This window comes from Hyperolius riggenbachi, chromosome 11 (assembly GCF_040937935.1).
Source record: "Hyperolius riggenbachi isolate aHypRig1 chromosome 11, aHypRig1.pri, whole genome shotgun sequence".
NCBI classification, from domain to species: Eukaryota; Metazoa; Chordata; class Amphibia; order Anura; family Hyperoliidae; genus Hyperolius; species Hyperolius riggenbachi.
Genome location: NC_090656.1, coordinates 30,955,909 through 30,973,961, shown reverse-complemented (window position 1 = coordinate 30,973,961; position 18,053 = coordinate 30,955,909). Strand labels below are relative to the sequence as shown.

At 43.7% G+C, this 18,053-nt stretch overlaps 1 protein-coding gene across 7 annotated transcripts in view; it reads left to right on the top strand.

Moving 5' to 3' along the window:
• ZFHX3 (zinc finger homeobox 3) overlaps nucleotides 1-18,053 on the top strand; it is a 1,434,500-nt gene that overhangs the window by 277,327 nt on the left and 1,139,120 nt on the right. For 6 of the 7 annotated variants that reach the window (XM_068259585.1, XM_068259596.1, XM_068259584.1 and 3 more), the window contains one exon: nucleotides 15,040-15,141. The gene's annotated coding sequence lies outside the window, so the exon portion shown is untranslated. Of the gene's footprint in view, nucleotides 1-10,699; nucleotides 10,815-15,039; nucleotides 15,142-18,053 lie in introns of all 7 variants that reach the window. The other variant, XM_068259586.1, reaches the window with a different exon arrangement.

Genomic DNA, 18,053 nt, shown 5'->3' with positions numbered 1-18,053 from the left:
AAGTCAAACTTATTTCTTAAATGTTATAACATCTGTAAGGCCTCGTTCACATTATCACACACAGATGGCCGTACGATCGCACGCCATCTCAGTATTCTCCCCAGGCTCTTTTAGCTGGATGTTCCAACCGGCTAGTCTTGGTAAGCACCCGGCTGTCATCAGCTTACCTCCTCCTATGCTGTAAGCAGAGTTGTTTAGAGAAGCACCGGCCCTGAATTCTATCATCTTACCCCATCCGGCTACTTTTTCATGCCAACCGGCTGGAAAAATATTCTGGGGAGAACACTGCATCTGCTTTAAGGGCCCATTTCCACTATCGCGGAAATGGCCGCGAATCCGCAGAGTTTCCCCGCAGGCAAATCGCGCGGGGAAACTCTGCCATAGGGGATAACGGCGCCGCCGGCCGAATCGCTTGCAGTAGCGATTCGGCCGGAACCCCCTACAGAATTTGCGTCGGAGGCTGCGATTCCTATAGCCGTGCATGGCACGGCTCATTGGATTCGCCTGCGATCCCGCCCACCCGCTCAGTGCCGGCGTGTATCTAAGAGACGCACGCCGCACTAGTGGAAACGAGCCCTTATACGTTGCGTGGCTGATCGTTTTGCTAAAAAATGCGTGCAGCATGCGTTCACGAACTGCAATGGTATGGAACGCATCCTGCAGTGTGGACATCAGACAGTGCAGTCTATGCAGTTCTGATGTTCATGTGTGTCTGCCTCCTGAGCGCTTTGCCGAAATACGGACGGCAACGCGTGCAATGTGAATAAGGCCTTAGGGCCCTTTTTCCACAAGCAATTGATAGTCAGGGAATAGACTGTCAAACTTTGGTAACTACTCGCTCCTGCTTGGTAAGGCCTCTTTCACATCTATCAACGCGTGCAGGAGCAGTTTCCTGCACGCGTTTGCCCTGCGGCATGTCATCAGGAATCTGCGGTGCGACGCAGTCAGCGGCCGTAGCTATTAATTGAACCCGACGGATCGACGCTCCCAGGTGCGTCGAACCGCAACGCACCAAACCGCAGCGTCGGGTGTGAAAGGTAAAATGAAAGTCTATAGACTTTCATTTTATCTTGGGTAACGCAAAGTTTGGACTTTGCGTTAAAAACGCAGCAAATGGGCTCTGGCGTGAAATAGAGCCCTGAGGCCTCTTTTCCACGGACTGTTGATAGCCAGTGAAATGCCTCTCAAACTCTCACAACTGCTCACTGCTGCCTGGTAACTGCTTGCTGAGCACACAGCTCAACAGTCCATGGAAAAGAGGCCTAACCATGCAGATCAGCTGCCTGTGGAAAAGGGTCCTGGTCTAGCTACCAAAGGTGCAGGTGTGCCTGATTTATTTCACTATAAATTATGGGGAGATATTTTTCTAGGGGCGTGTGCAGCTTAATCTAAATGCGTTTGTGTTTTATTGGAGCATCATAAGCCAGCCAGTCATGGTACATAATATTTACATTGTGCAGCAAGTTTGTCTGGCCGGGAGGGTAAATAGCTCAGAAGTAATGGTAGTTAGCCCGGCATTGGCTGTTCTCAGCTGGATAGGTGGGGAGACTGGCATGTCATCCATCCATACAGCCGCTCTACAAGATACTTTTCATGGAGTGCCTCTGTAATTAGGTGAACAAGTACCTCAGCAGCTGTTATAATTGAGAGTAATTGAAGGTTTAGCTTTTCTTTCCCCCTCTGTGCATTCAATCATTAACTCTCATTGTTCCATATTGATACCAACTCATAGGAATATTTGTGTTTATCTCTGCTGTGGAGGGGCCATGATATTAAATATTGTTCCTGGAAAAAGAGCTTTTCAAGTTACATCATTACAATCGCAGTTCTGGAATGCATTTAAAGGGAACCCGAGATGCAAGGGATATGGAGGCTGCCATATTTATTTTCTTGTAAACAATGCCAGTTGCCTGGCAGTCCTGTTGATCTTCTGGCATAAGTAATGTCTGAGCCAAAACCTTGGAACAAGCATATGGCTAATCCAGTAAAACCTGAGTCAGCTGAGTCAGAGTACCTGATCTGTTGCATGCTTGTTGAGGTTCTATGGCTAAAAGTATTAGAGACACAGGACCAGCAAGGCTGCCAGGCAACTGGAATTGATTAAAAGGAAATAAATATGGCAGCCTCCATATATGTCTCACCTCAGATTCCCTTTAAAGAAAACCTGTATTGAGAGAAACCTCCCCTGGGGGGTACTCACCTGGGGGTGGGGAAAGCCTCCGGATCCTATTGAGGCTTCCCCCGTCCTCCTCGGTCCCACGGCGGCGGCGATAAAGCTCCCCGAACAGCAGGGATGTAAATATTTACCTTCCCGGCTCCAGCACAGACGCAGTATCGTCTCTCCGCTCGGAGATAGGTGGAAATATCCGATCGCTGTCAGGCTGCTCTACTGCGCAGGTGCAAGTCTCCTGCGCCTGTGCAGTAGAGGGGACCCGACGGAGATTGGCTATTTTCGCCTATCTTCGTGCAGAGAACCGCAACAGCGCCCCCGCTGGAGCCAGGGAAGGTAAATAATTCAGTGCTTATCAGCCTTGTCAGGGGGAGGGTTCCGGGACACTTTGGGGGAGCCAGCGCTGGATTGCCTGCTGCTACAGGGGTGGGGGAAGCCTCATTGGGACCCTGAGGCTTCCCCCTCCCGAGGTGAGTACGCTCAAGGGGAACTTTTTTTTTTATACAGGTTATCTTTAAGCATACCTATGAATACTTGGTTATACCCCCTCACTCGCCGTGAAGTAAGGGCTCGTTTCCACTATCGCGAATCCGCATGCGTCCAACGCATGCAGATTCGCACATGTAATGCAAGTGGATGGGCCTGTTTCCACTGTAGCGTTGTTGAGGTGCGTTATTTTTCAGCGGTAAAAAAACGCACAAAAGAGCCAACGAATTCACCTGCGAGTGGAATGCATGCGAATCGCCGCTAATGTATTTAATAGGAAATTCGCATGCGGCTATGTATGCAAATTTTCATGCGAATGGTACCAATGTAACTTCAAACAGGCAGTGACATGGTTAAATTCGCATACACCCTCACCTATGCGAATTCGCATGCGAATTCGCGGCAAAAAACGTGCAAAAATTCGCTTTTTCATGCAATTTCAACAGCGGTGGAATCCAGGCGATTCTGCACCGCAATAGTGGAAACGAGCCCTAAAGCTCTCTGTCCCTGGTCCGGCCGGTGTAAATTGCATTGGGGCCGGAGACTCTCAGCAAGGTCGCGCTTTGTAGAGTTGCTCTCTAGTAGTTGGCCTTTATTCTACATAGAAGTGGTAAGATTGGTCAATCAAAACTGGATGTGTGTACTGTATTCTGAAGAATTGCATCCCAACATAGTCTCCTAAGTAACATCCTAGCCTGTTCTCGGAGGAGATGATGCTGCATTCCGTATCTCTTGGTAATGAGTTGGGGACGGGTCAGGACGACTACACTCGCCAGATTCTTGGCAAAGGCGGCCCCAACCAGATGCCTCAGCCAACAACCATTTAAGGGCCAGTGCACACCAAAAAGCGCTAGTGTAATCGCAAACACTCAGCACTTTTTGAAGTAATTTTTAGGCTTTGTTCACATCATAATTCGCCAGCGGTATCACAAGCGCTAAACTATTTATAGAGAGCTTTTCAAAGAACATTTCTCTGCGCTTTGTGCTTAGAAAAGCGCTTTGCAGAGCGATTAGTTTATTCACTTCCTGACGTCAGTCAGGAAGTAAACTCTTTGACCCAGAAAAGAATAAACACAATAGCCTCAATTCACTAAGCTTATTTCCTGTCTTTAATAACTCTTCTAGAGTTGTTACCATGGTGATAAGGCATGTAGTATTCAGGAAACATTTTACCTCAGGCAAACCTAAAGTTAACTCTTCTGTCTTTAAAGGGACACTTAAGTCAAACAAAAAAAATGAGTTTTACTCACCCGGGGCTTCCAATAGCCCCCTGCAGCTGTCCGGTGCCCTCGCCGTCTCCCTCCGATCCTCCTGGCCCCGCCGGCAGCCACTTCCTGTTTCGGTGACAGGAGCTGACAGGCTGGGGACGCGAGTGATTTTTCGCTTTCCTGGCCACAATAGCGCCATCTATGCTACTATAGCATATATCCTATACCAGCATAGAGGGTGCTAATGTGTCTGGGACCGCGAAGAATCACTCGCGTCCCCAGCCTGTCAGCTCCTGTCACCGAAACAAGAAGTGGCTGCCGGCAGGGCCAGGAGGATCGGAGGGAGACCGCAAGGGCACCGGACAGCTGCAGGGGGCTATTGGAAGCCCTAGGTGAGTAAAACTCATTTTTTTTGTTTGACTTAAGTTTCCCTTTAAGTTAACTCTTTAATCCTTAAAATAACTCCAAAGTTAAAGACAGGCTGTTCATTAACTGCGTGTGAAAATAACTACAGAGGAGGTAACGTAAGGAATGAAGAGATAAGATAACTCTCTCACCGTGTGGAGGTAAGTTTTCTCTTGCCTTATTATCTCCAGCAGGATCTTAGTGAATTGAGGCCACTGTATTTATTCTTAAATGCGCTCGGGAAATCACAATTCAAAGGGCTTTTTCAAGCGCTTTACGATTTCCCTATACCTTCCGTTGAGCAAAAACGCTCAGAAAATGGTACATGTACTGCGTTTGCGAATTTAATAGAATCGAAATGTGCACATGTGAACACTCTCATAGAAAATCATTGCACAAGCGCTTTTAGGGTGATTTCTAAAATCGTCAGCGGTTAAAGAAAATGGAAACGCTCAGTGTGAACAAGCTTTTGAAGGCTATTCTAGGTATGAGCCTAGCAATTTCTATTTTTTTTTTTCACTTTCAAAGCTTTATTGTCTTCAAAAAGGTAGCATTACATAGTAAACAGTGAGACAAAACAGGCATAGCATAATATAACCTTAATAATGAACATTATCTTCAAGGTAACTATAAGCATCAGACTTATGCTACGTACACACATGCGACAACGATCGTTCGTTGTCAACGACGAACGATCTTTTAATTGACGAAAGAACGACCGAAGTAAAGTTAGTTGTAAAAAGTATGTAACGATCACATCGTTAGAACGAACGTTACACCACGTAAAAGCACTTAATGCGCCTGCGCATAAAATTGTAAAGTTCCTTGGAGAAAAAGTGAAATGCGCATGTCCAGCCTGGTACGAACGATCGTTTCCAACGATGTGCCACTTTTGCTAACGATCGTCGGTGGTAAAAATCCGCCAAGACAGAACTTTGTTTTGTAGCGATTTGCCTCGTTCGTCGTTTGCCTTAATAGTCGTTGGTTCGTTTTTTGTAACGATCGTCGTTGGTAAAGATCGGGGAACGATCGTTACAAACGACTATAGTCGCATGTGTGTACGCACCTTTAGGATGGCAGGTTCATAGATTAGCATTATATATATTCGGCAGTCAAACAATCTGGTGATATTTTAGGCTATGTAGCGGTGTCCAGTGTATATGGAGCTATTGTATCTAGGATGAGTTAAAGGTTTCCCATACCCCCGACATCAACAACACTATGGATTTAGGTTCCTTCTTGCATCACATCTTTATATTCCTGTGAGTCTTTAAAATCATACCATAATGCCCAAGTTTTTACATAAAGATCCATCCTATCTTGTGCTGCCAGGATTATCTCCTCCATGTCCGCAATTCCATCCACTCGTCTCCACCACATTGCCATAGTAGGCACAGTGTCTGATCTCCAATAAAGAGGAATCAAAGCTTTGGCTGCATTTAGCAGGTGTATCAACACGCATCTTTTGTATGATTTGGAGGAGAAAGGGATCATATGTAGCAGGTGCAATTTCTATTTATACCTAGCGTTTTTATGTAGCTTTTTTTTTTTTTTTTTTATTGTACAGTACAGCTGCGAGTTTACTGGTTTGGCACAAAAACACTTGGATAAGCGCTCTGATTTAGCGCTTTTCAGAGCAATTTTCCACTTTCCTATACTTAACATTGAGGCAGAATTGCCTCAGAAATCAGCAGAAATGCTGCAGGACCCGCGTTTGCTTTTGGGGAAAAAAAATCACAAAGCTCTGGTGTGATCCATCCCATTCATAATACATTAGCCAAGCTCTCTGTTTCATCCTTCACTGCTCAGCGTGCTTGTTAGCAGCCCTGATAAAATCCCCTACTGAGCATTCAGCCTGGCTTTGCTCAGGGATCATTATAGCTGAGTCATTATAGCAGAGCCACAAGGGGGCAGGCTTGGGCTTGAAAAGACATCAAAGAAGACAGACTCAGCTATAATGATTCCTGAGCAAAGCCAGACTGAATGCTCAGTCGGGTATTTTATCAGGGCTGATAACAAGCAGCTTCTCTGAGCTATTCGACCCACTTGGTGGAATACAGTGCTGTTTTTTGAATCACAGCCAAGAAACAGCGAGAGACCGCTTGAGATAAGATTTTACTGCAGGAAAGTTCAAAGGGTCATTATTTCTGCTTTGTTATATAGTGGTTTCTAAACGGTAAATGATGCCATGTTATAAAAATAAGCTATATAACTTTGCTACTAAGGTTCTATTAATTATCCGTACTACACATAACATTTATTGTATAATCCTTTTTTTTGGCTTCAGGTTTGTTATAAAGAGACTCTGTACCATAAAAAAAACCTTTCTGAGGGATACTTGTCTCCGGAGGGGGAAGCCTCAGGGTCCCAGTGAGGTTTCCCCCTCCCCTGTAGCTTTAGGGAATCCAGTGCTGGCTCCCCCAAAGCCTCCCCAACAAACAGGGCTGATATATATATAGATCCAGCGCAGGCGCAGTAGCGGCTCTTCCTTGGGACAAGGCGGAAATAGTCGAGCCCAATCGTATCCGTTATACTGCACAGGCGCAAAGGACTCGCTCCTGCACAGTAGAGTGGATCGATCGGGTTCAGCTATTTCCGGCTTAATCCGAATGAAGAGCAGCTAGTGTGCCTGCGCAGGATTGCGGTAGGTAAATATTTACCTTGCCACGATTCGGTGGGTCCCGACAAAGCAATGGAGGGATGGGGGAAGCTTTGTTAGGATCCAGAGGCTTCCCCCTCCAGACGTAAGTACCCCCCAGAGGCCCTTTTTTTCCTTACAGATTTTCTTTAAAGAGGAGCTCCAGCCTAAACAAACATACTGTCATTAAGTTACATTAGTTATGTTAATTAAAATAGATAGGTAATTTAATCTCTTACCCACACTGTTTTAAAAGAACAGGCAAATGTTTGTGATTTCATGGGGGCTGCCATCTTTGTCATGGGGGCAGCCATCTTTTTGGTTGAAAGGAGGTGACGGGGAGCATGAGACACAGTTCCAACTGTCCGGTGTCCTGAGCACCTCTCCCAGTTGCTAGGCAACATGAATAACAACATAGGAAATCCCATCATGCGCTGCACAGCATCAGGGAAAAAAAGCCCGGGCTTTTTTTCTTTGATGGGTGGATCTTAGCTAAAAATGGTACTTTAAAAATGATGCTTTGGTAAGAAAAACAAAGTTCTGATGATGTGAAACTGTTAAAGAAACGCCAAGCCTTTTCAGTTCTGCTGAGTAGATTTTTAGTCCGGAGGTTCACTTTAAAGATTTCAACGTTTTTGAACCTACCAGGGAGTGGAGTTGCCAAGCAAATAATAATTTTACTTTTAAATATTTTAAGTTTTTTTTTTCTTTACTCTAAAAAAATAAAAGAAAAGAAAACACACTTTTCAGTACATTTCGTATAATTTTTTTCAGCAGGCTGTACTTTTATAATTTCTTGCGATTTTGCAGAGTTTCTGTGATGTGCCAATCACCGCCCGACACCAAATAATTGCATTTCCTGGACGGACACGCTGGAGGATTGGATAGGTGGCTGCTAGATCTGATACCGCGCCGCTGCTTGTAACCAGTACATAAACTCAATCGGGGCCATGCATAAAGATGTATGTATGGCTGCAAGGATGTTATACCTTAATCTTATCACCGCAATATTGGAGGGAAACTCTATTAACATCAAAGCAACGCTCCTTGAAATGTATCCTCCATTGCGGTGTAATGAATTACTCAGCCGTAGTAGTGAGCGGATGGTAAGGGTTGGCGGTAGGAGTGCACTGGTGGTATCTCTCTCTCTATACGGTGTAACTGCCGTAGGTCTGCAGGCTATGGAGAGATTATTTCTATAACACCTCCTCCAGGGCTTCTCCATAAAGTAAGGTAATGATGGAAGGTTGTGTCTGAGCGGCTTGTCATGGCAAGATGTTGATACATGGCGCCAAGTGTAATTCGCTGTACCAGAGTTATAACCGGAATGCTAAAGCAGCTCTGGGGTTTTCCAAATATAGTGTCTCCAAATGTGGTTTCCCGACGCAGGGTTATCTATAGGATTAACATATATATTTATATTGGGAGGGCAATGCCATTTTATGTCTTACTAATCCTTTGTTGTGTGTAAATTAAATTCCTGAGCCAGATTTTTCTGAATGTCGGTATGACATCAGTGGTTAAGGTAGAATGTGTAGTGCATGACGTCCTCGCGAGTGATGAACAAAAATGGCGACATTCTGATCGCATTCGTTCTCGTGAAAAATACGTTTTCTTTGAACATATCGCAAAATTACAATGTATTTTCAAAAATATTTTCTCAAAGTTAAAAACAGCAAGTTTTCACATGCAACACTGTTACTCTCACCTTTCTTGTAGCCATTTGGGCAACTACGTGCACATTGTCTCAAAAATTAACATTAATCTTTAAAGAGAACCTGTACTGAGTAAAATTATTTAAAATAAACACATGAGGTAACTTCAAATGAACATTACATAGTTACCTTGCTATTAGTTCCTCTCAGAAGCACACCATTTTCTTCTGACAGTGATCGCTTCGAGTTCTGACAACATTTTGTCAGAATTGAAATATATAATTTGCTGTCAATTATTTATCAGTTGCTGTCAGTTATAACTGAGAGGGCAACTGATGTGCCAAGTAATGTCTATGTTTTCCTATGGCTGAAGTGGGCGATATGACAGTTTAACAGTGTGCTGACCAGAAAGCTGTTATGGGGTAATGACCATTTTCAAAAGGGAGGACAGAGAATTCCCTTGATCACAGTGGACAAACAGGATGCGGGAAAGGAGAAAGAGATTGAGGAGTAGACTACACGGGAGGTAAGTATGGCCTGTGTATGGTTATTTTGACTTTTAATTTTCAGTTCAGGTTTTCTTTAAAGAGACTCCGAGCACCTCTCATGGGCATGCCTTTAAAGAGACTCCGACCAGTACTGCAACGTACTTACAGATGCATACCTTTCTGTAGCTTGTGCTCTCCTCTTCCATTTGATGCCTGAATCGCCGCTTTACACCAAATAGTTTTTGTTCGATTTCAATTTAAAAATTGCGGCTGCCATCTTGGCTATGTTATAGTTTTCCGGTCACCCCTATCTTCTCTGTTAGAGAAGTGCATCACTGAATGAAGCAGGAAGAGGAAGTGACACGCATGGCCACTGCAAGAGGCTCCTCCAGAGGGGTTATAGCACAACTTTGAATGAAGTCATCTGGATTAAAGGCTTACTCATGAGAGGTGCTCGGAGACCCTTTAAGCAACCAAACATGAGCTGTTTAGCCCTAGATTAGGGATGAACATGTCGATATTCCAAAGCGGGGCTAAAATGAATAATGCAAGTACAGTAGAGACTGGGTTATTCAGAACTCAATTTACTAGCAATCTCGACCAACCAGTACAAATCACTAACAGTGGTGAAGGGAAGGCCAACTTCTTAGGCTGTTTGTGGGCTCTGCTGTGCTTAAAGTACCCCTGACCCCTTTTGTTACTGGTGCTGTGCGACTAGCAAACAGCACCTCCCTCTAGCGCCTCCTGTAGCCTCTGTTTTGCTCAGTCATAATCTGTGACTGAGGAGCACAACGTTGAATATGGGCGGGGAGGAAGTGGCAGTTCTTCCTCCCCTCTGCCCGTCCATAATTCAGCCCCCTCTACTCGCCGCTATAGTTCCCCTTATCATCCACTGCACACAGCGGGCGGCGGAGCTGCACTGTTTGTGGGCATGTGATAATTGAGGTCAGATATCCTTCTGACATCAAACACAACAAGCTCGCAGACCGTGCAGCTCCCCTGCGCACTGTGTGCACTGGGTCATAAGGGGAACTATATTGGCATGTGGGGGTGCGGAGTTGAGGACAAGCAGAGGGTAGGAAGAGCTGCCCATATTTGGTGACAGAACTGGGCCACAGGGGGCGCTGGAGGTGGGAGGACGATGCTGTGTGCTAGTCGCACAGCACCAGTAACAAAATATTAAAAGTATCGGGGCAAAGGTCAGGGGTACTTTAAAGGACAACTGAATTGAGGAGATCTGGAGGCTGCCATATTGATTTCCTGTTAAACAATACCAGTTGCCTGGCAGCCCTGGACATCTATTTGGCAGCAGTAGTTTCCGAATCACACCAGAAACAATCATGCTGCTAATCTTGTCAGATCTGACAATAATGTCAGAAACACCTGATCTGCTGCATGCTTGTTCAGGGTCTGTGGCTAAAAGTATTCAGAGGATCAACAGGACAGCCAGGCAACTAGTATTGCTTAAAAGGAAATACATAAGGCAACCTCCATCTCCCCCTCGCTTCAGGTTCCCTTACCAGATTTCATGGCTCCCCCCGAGGATTATATACTTTCAATTACTGTATTTTAACATTTAATACTGAGTGCATAGTAAGTATACAGTGTGGGGTATGGTACTTTATTAGCTAGGCCTTTTTTTTTTAAAGGTGAGTCTCTAGCAACCAGAAAGCCATCAGTCGATCCCCGTCAGTGCCGGATTACTGAGACTCCACTGCAAATTAAATTGTTTATCAGTCCCTCATTTGAAAACATTTAGCACATGTAAGTATGAGTGCCTTAAAGTGGATCCGAGATAAACTTTTACTCATTGCATAATTGTGTTCCTTTCATATAGTTTATAGAGCATTCCTCAAGACAAAACCTTTTTTTTATTTTGTTTTAATACTCTAATTCCCTATAAACTAAACAAGCCACACCCACAGCTTTTCAGAGAGCCTTGGCACTCAGTTCCAGATAGCAAGGGCGTATGGGAGCTCAGTCTGGGCAGGAGGAGGAGGTTACTAGCCAGAGATTTTCAGAGGCAGATGGGAGGAGGAGGAGAGCAGACTGAGAGCTGGAGATGCTATCAGCTTGCCTCAGTGTAGTGTGACAAACAGAACATGGCTGTCCTCCTTGTATGACAGCAATAAATAATCATAAACTGTTGAAGCTGTTTGCAGCTAGATTTACTGTGTAAACTATCTAAACTTTAGATAAGACATATAGACAAGTTACTTGTTGTAGTTACTTTTTTATCTCGGATCCGCTTTAAAGGACAACCGAGGTGACGTGTATGTACAGTGCCTAGCATGCAAATAACTATGCTGTGTTCCTTTTTTTCTTTCCCTGCCTGAAAGAGTTGAACATCAGGTATGCAAGTGATAGTTTCTGTCCGGGTTGGACTAGGTCAGACTATAGCATTAAGTGTAGCCATACACTGGTCGATTTGCCATCAGATTCGACCAACAGATAGATTCCTCTCTGATCGAATCTGATCATAGAGGGATCGTATGGCTGCCTTTACTGCAAACAGATTGTGAATCGATTTCAGCCTGAAACCAATTCACCATCTGCTGAGCTGCCGCTGTCGCCTGTCCCCCCCCCCCCCCTCCCCAAATACATTACCTGAAGCCTGGTCCCGGGCATCTTCTCCGCATCACCTCCCGGCTGGCATCTTCTCCGCATCTCCTTCCTCATCACGACATCCGGCATTCGTGTATAACTTCCTGTGTCACTCCAGTGACAGCGGAAGTTCAAATAGAGCGCCCTCTATTTGTACTTCCGCTGTCTCTGCAGTGACACAGGAAGTTATACACGGATGCCGGATGCCGTGATGCAGAAGGTGATGCGGAGAAGATGCCAGCCGCGAGGTGATGTGGAGAAGATGCCCGGGAGCCAGCTTCAGGTAATGTATACCTGCGTCGATCGTACGCCGCTAGCGATGCACTCCCTACCCGCGGGCGATCGACGGTAATTTCCCGCACGGAGCGATCGATGAGATCGATCTATTTCGGGACGAAATAGATCGGAATTTAGCGTGAACGATGTGACAGCAGATTCGATCCCAATGATCGAATCTGCTGTCGATCGGCAGGTAATCGGCCTAGTGTATGGCCAGCTTAACCCTCACTGATAAGTAATAAAGCCATAAAATACTTTCCTGTCAGTGAATGGCTACCTGGAGCAGGAAAGAGATAAAAAGGGTTAATAATTCATAGATTTGCGTTTTAGCATACTTCAATGAAGGTGACATTGATCAGAGACAATGCAACAGTAAAAACTTAAAGACTAGATTCAAATATAAACTAAAACTGTGGGATATCTAAAAAATTATTTTTTAAGAGGAGGAGGATAGATACAATTGTTTTTCTCAGTTTATTTTCACTTTGGATGTCCTTTAAAGCATAAAGAAGTCATTGCATACACATCAGTGCGTATTTATCTCATGCTGACACTATCCCATATTAGTAAGGAATACTTATATTTTTATTAGTATATTGTCTCTTTCCTCTTTTTTTCCCCCAACCTGCAGTAAATTAATGACTATTGTCAACCAGAGTCTGCGGGAATCCAATAGGGGATTGCATTTGTTTCACATGCATTTTTTTTCTACTATGTCCTTTGCCAATAACTCATTAAAACCCAAGAAAGTCCTGTAATATTCCTTGTAGGAAAGACATGTTCTCCATTCTGCCCTCTATCTATGTCCTCCTCTGTCATCCTTGTCATCCTCTGCTCACGTCCTCTTTAGCTTTTTATCCTGAAATATTTATATATGATCTGCAAACTCATCAAATCTTTTCATCGCTATAAACAAGTAACCAAGCATAAAATGCAACCACAAGTCACCATTAGTCAGCCTCAATCATAGATGCAGTTTTAAGTCTAGATTATTTAAATCGCAGCTGAGTTTGAACAGAAACGATGACAGAAGAATTTGCTGAGAACCGCAGAAGTCTTTCCTTTCCCTAAGTAACAAAAACTCTTGACTTTTATCTGCTGGGGATTCAAATGAAGCTTGTTTTATTTTAAAGGGAACCTGAACTGAGAAGGATATGGATTTTTCCTTTTAAAATAATACCAGTTGCCCGACTCTCCTGCTGATCCTGTGTCTCTAATACTTTTAGCCACAGCCCCTGAACAAGCATGCAGATCAGGTGCTCTGACTGAAGCCAGACTGGATTAGCTGCAAGCTTGTTTCAGGTGTGTGATTCAGCCGCTACTGCGGCCAAAGAGATCAGCAGGGCTGCCAGGCAACTGGTATTGTTTAAATGGAAAATCTTATTTATTATTCTTATTATTTATATAGCGCCAACATTTTCCACAGCGCTGTACAAAGTATATTGTCTTGCCACTTAACTGTCCCTCTTAGGGGCTCACAATCTAATCCCTTCCCTACCATATGTCTATGTATGTATTGTGTAATGTATGTATCGTAGTCTAGAGCCAATTTTTAGGGGGAAGCCAATTAACTTATCTGTATGTTTTTGGAATGTGGGAGGAAACTGGAGTACCCGGAGGAAAACCACACCGACACGTGGAAAACCTACAAACTCCTTGCAGATGTTGACCTGGCTGGGATTCGAACCAGGGACCCAGTGTTGCAAGGCGAGAGCGCTAACCACTACGTCACCGTGCTGCCCTCTGTTAAGGTTCCCTATAATTAAAATGCACTTTAATTTCTTAGAGCAAAATTCACTGTAGGGTGACAAGTTGAGCCTTGGAACCCTTATTCAATTGCAGTTTTCTCCCTAGGAGATAATTTTTCATTTTTTGTTTAAAATACTTTTTTGAGCACTCTGAAACTGAAAATGTATATAAAAAATTGAAAAGGTACTGTCAGTGTTTTCTTGCTTGTTGGCTGCTTAAAAGGGATTTTATTGATAAGGTGTGAAAATATGGGCCTATTGAAGACCGGCCTAGGCCCATATGCAATTTCCTTTTACTCTAGGAGATCATTTTCATAATCTTTTTCATAACTTTTAAGCATTTTACAATTGAAAAAGTACTATCAAAATTGTTCGGTGTATTTTCTTGCTTACTGGTGTTTTAAAAGGCCTGAAGGTATCACCTAGGAGAAAACTCCAGAGAGAAATTGAATTGCATATGGGCCCTAGAAGGGTGGAGTGGAGGCGCCCCAAAAATATTGATGTTAAAACATAACGTGTAAATGAGAGGTAATCGTTTACCTCTCCAGAAGATACAGACACCAATTCAACTGGAAAAATATTTATTCAAAATATTGACAATGCATTTCGCGGGTCATGGCCAATCTCCACAGGCCAATACAAAAAATGCCTTAGCAGCATGAGGAGTAAAGTGTAGGCGCCTAGTAGAGTCTAGGAGAAAAAAGTCAATGGCTTATGAGCCATAGCCTTGTAGAAAATAATGTTTGAAAAATATCTTCATATTCATAGGAGGTTTTGTAAGTATTTAAAGAGAACCCGAGGTGTGTTTAAAGAATGTTATCTGCATACAGAGGCTGGATCTGCCTATACAGCTCAGCCTCTGTTGCTATCCCAAACCTCATTAAGTGCCACTGCACTCTGCATTCCCTCATAAATCACAGCCGTGCTGTGAGGCTTTGTTTACATCTGTAGTGTCAGTCTCAGCTGCTCCCCCGCCTCCTGCATAGCTCCAGTCCCTGCCCCTGTCCCTTCCCTCCAATCAGCAGGGAGGGAAGGGCTGCAGGCGGGGACCGGAGTTCTGCAGGAGGCGGGGAGAGCAGCAGACTGACACTATAGAGATAAACACAGCCAGCTCTGACAAGCTGTTTGTCAGCAGCGTGGCTGTGATTTATGAGGGATTGCAGAGTGCAGGGGTACCTTAGGGGGGTTTGGGATAGCAACAGAGGCTGGGCTGTATAGGCAGATCCAGCCTCTGTATGCAGATAATATTCTTCAAACCCACCTCGGGTTCTCTTTAAAGATGCTAATGTGAATAGACGCAGGATCTGTGGTTTGTACCCCAATCTTCCTTTGAAGAATGACCCGTCTTTTGTTCCCAGGTTGAAACATAGAACGCGTCCATCAAGTTCAACAGCTATATGAAAAAAATGGCATTGTCAGAAAGCCAGTTGATTCATAGGCCGGTGAAGATCTCTCGGAAGGTAATTTGCTTTAAAAGAGGATAATAAATCTTTTGCGACTTCATCCAAATCCCTAGATCAACAGTATACTATTTATTTTTGGAAATGTTGCCCTCTCTCTCTCTCTCTCTCTCTCTCTTTTTTTTTTTTTTCTTGCAGGACAATTTTCTGCTGAATCGTATTCAGAAGTCTCTTCCATAAAATATTCAAATAGGCTCTATAATTAGGCCTATCAGCAGGAAGTGTTTTGGTCACCTGTAGATCACTCGCTTCTCTTTCTTGATCTCCTTGTCCAGTTTCAGAATTTAATTTAAAAATAGGCCAAACTGTGGTTAACGCCTAGTTCACATTGGTCAGTTGCATTGCAGAATAATTCATACAATTCTAAGGGCCTGTTCACAGTACTGCGTTGTGTTATTCTGACTTGCTGCATGCAGGTTTTGCATTAAAGTCTATGGCCAGTCTCCATTGCAGTTGACACACACTGTAGAATGTGCGTTATGCAACTGACCACTGTGAATCCAGCCCAAGGCAACAACGCAGATACAACGCAACGCAAGAAGGAAGTAATGTGTTGCGGTGGCATGCGTTGTAACGGAAGCATAAGAATTAAAATGCATCATAGGTGTGCGACGTTTGTGTCGCACATTTGAGAGTATAAAGCCCCGCCTTTTTAAAAACATGTGCAATGGCTAAAGCGTAGTGCGATGCAGCGCAAAAAATGTAAACATGCAAATGTTACCATAGACTAACAGTGAACGCATCAACACATAATTTGCATGAAAGCAGAGCAGGATCTGCGTTATTTTTACATCCCCTTTTGACGAATCGCACCGCATGCACTGTGAACCTAACGTTGACTTTTCATTGCTGTGCGATATTCTCAGTTAGAGACACTAAAGCGAAAAAAAAATGATGATATAATGAATTGGTTGTGTAGTACGGATAATTACTAGAACATTAGTAGCAAAGAAAATATTCTCATATTTTTATTTTCGTATATTTTTCATAACATTGCAACATTCCCTAATATGTGCAGTTTACACACTACTCAGCATTCTAAATGTTTTCACAGAGCAGGCTAATGAACTATTGACCTGCAGAGAAAAAGAAAATCCTTGACTGACAGCTCAGATAACAACCTTCAGAGCTTTCTGTGACTTTGAAAGTCGTAGAGCTCAATGGCTTTTTTGCATAGATAACAACTGGAGATTCTCAGGGCCGGTTCAAGCAACAATTGGGCCCTAGGGCAAAATTAGCCTGGGGGCCCCCCAACAGACACCCCCCCCCTGACCAAAAAGCGTCATTAGGGGCCCTTTGTTGCAGCCAAATTTCCCTCCTGGGCCCCTGAGCTGGCGGCTGATCCTCCCCCAATCACCTCCCAACTTAACTGTGCTCCCTAGGACCTCTGCCCGCAAGCACAGATGAGACGCTACTCTGCCAAAGACTCTGCAGAGTCCCTGGTGAGCAACAGTTAAGATGAGTGAGGGACACCTTGGGGGCCCCTACAGGCCCTGGGACAATTGGCCATTTTTTCCTATGGTAGCTCCGGCCCTGGAGATTCTTAACTCTTCCTGTACTGGAAACAATATTAGACTTATGTCTCTGCTCCTAATGTTTTATTTCGGAGCTGTAATACACATACAAATCATTATATCATACATTTTTTTTCACTTCATTGTCTCTTTAAAAAAAGCTCCGTTATGACGCAACATAACTGAGCACTGTGAACATAGCCTAAGGCACCCTGGACACAGCAAATCCGATTTGCTATTCCGATTTGCGATTCTGATTTCCCCTGGAAGCTATCAAAACACAAAAGAAAAACGCAGCATGCAGTACCGATTAAAAATCACAAATTGGAATCGCATGTAAAATCACGTCAAAATCGGAATCGCATGTAGTGTGCAAGAGGCCTAAGACATTAAGCAAACCTTAATTCATCAAAAGCCAAAAACGATTAGTAGAAAAAGAAGGAAAAACAGTGATTTCTTTTAGTGGAGACTGCACATCAAAATGATCAGCAGTTGCAGAAATGTAACAGCCGGAAATCAGTTTTCTGTACATGTTGAACTAGATTCCACCCATAATGCCTTGTAGGCCTCCCTAACGGAATGGGTTGTTTCAAAGATCAAATGGAGAGTTAACATGTACAACTCGGTGATTCCAACAGTCTGCGATTTAAGAGCTAGAGGTTATTTTTAACCAAAATTCTCACTGTACACAGCCTCTGACTGTATATTTTTATGTGCAGTTATTAGGTTTTAGCTTCTCCCCTTTGAAGAAAAAAAAAGTAGTAGTTTTGGTAGTCTAACTCTGAAGTGCTAAAGCTACAGTCTAGAAGTATAGAACCCCAAAATCTCATTTATATTTCTGTTTTCAGTGCGGTTAGTGGGTCCAAGGTCCAACTGTACAGCTTATCCTTCCTCTTAGAGAGACATCCTAGGATGTCTCTCTAAGAGGAAGGATAAGCTGTACAGTTGGACCTTGGACCCACTAACCGCACTGAAAACAGAAATATAAATGAGATTTTGGGGTTCTACACTTCTAGACTGTAGCTTTAGAACTTCAGAGTTAGACTACCAAAACTACTACTTTTTTTTTCTTCAAAGGGGAGAAGCTAAAACTTAGAACTAGAAATCCAGAATTACTGGGAATTTAATCATTTATCTAAACATTTCTATTCCATGTAAAGGCTTTTAATCTTCCCCTGGGTCATATTCGATTATAGCAATGGTTGTCGAAAGGTTAGTGAATTGGCAGTGGTATGATTGTGCACACATCTGCAGCAAGAACTGCTGACAATAATATTATTATTAGGATAGTTTTGATTTTTTTTTTTTAATCCTTCACTGCAGCTGTGCGCATGATATTGCAATCACATCAGCCGTAATTCACAATTCACGGACCTTTCGCCAATCCGGCGATCGTAC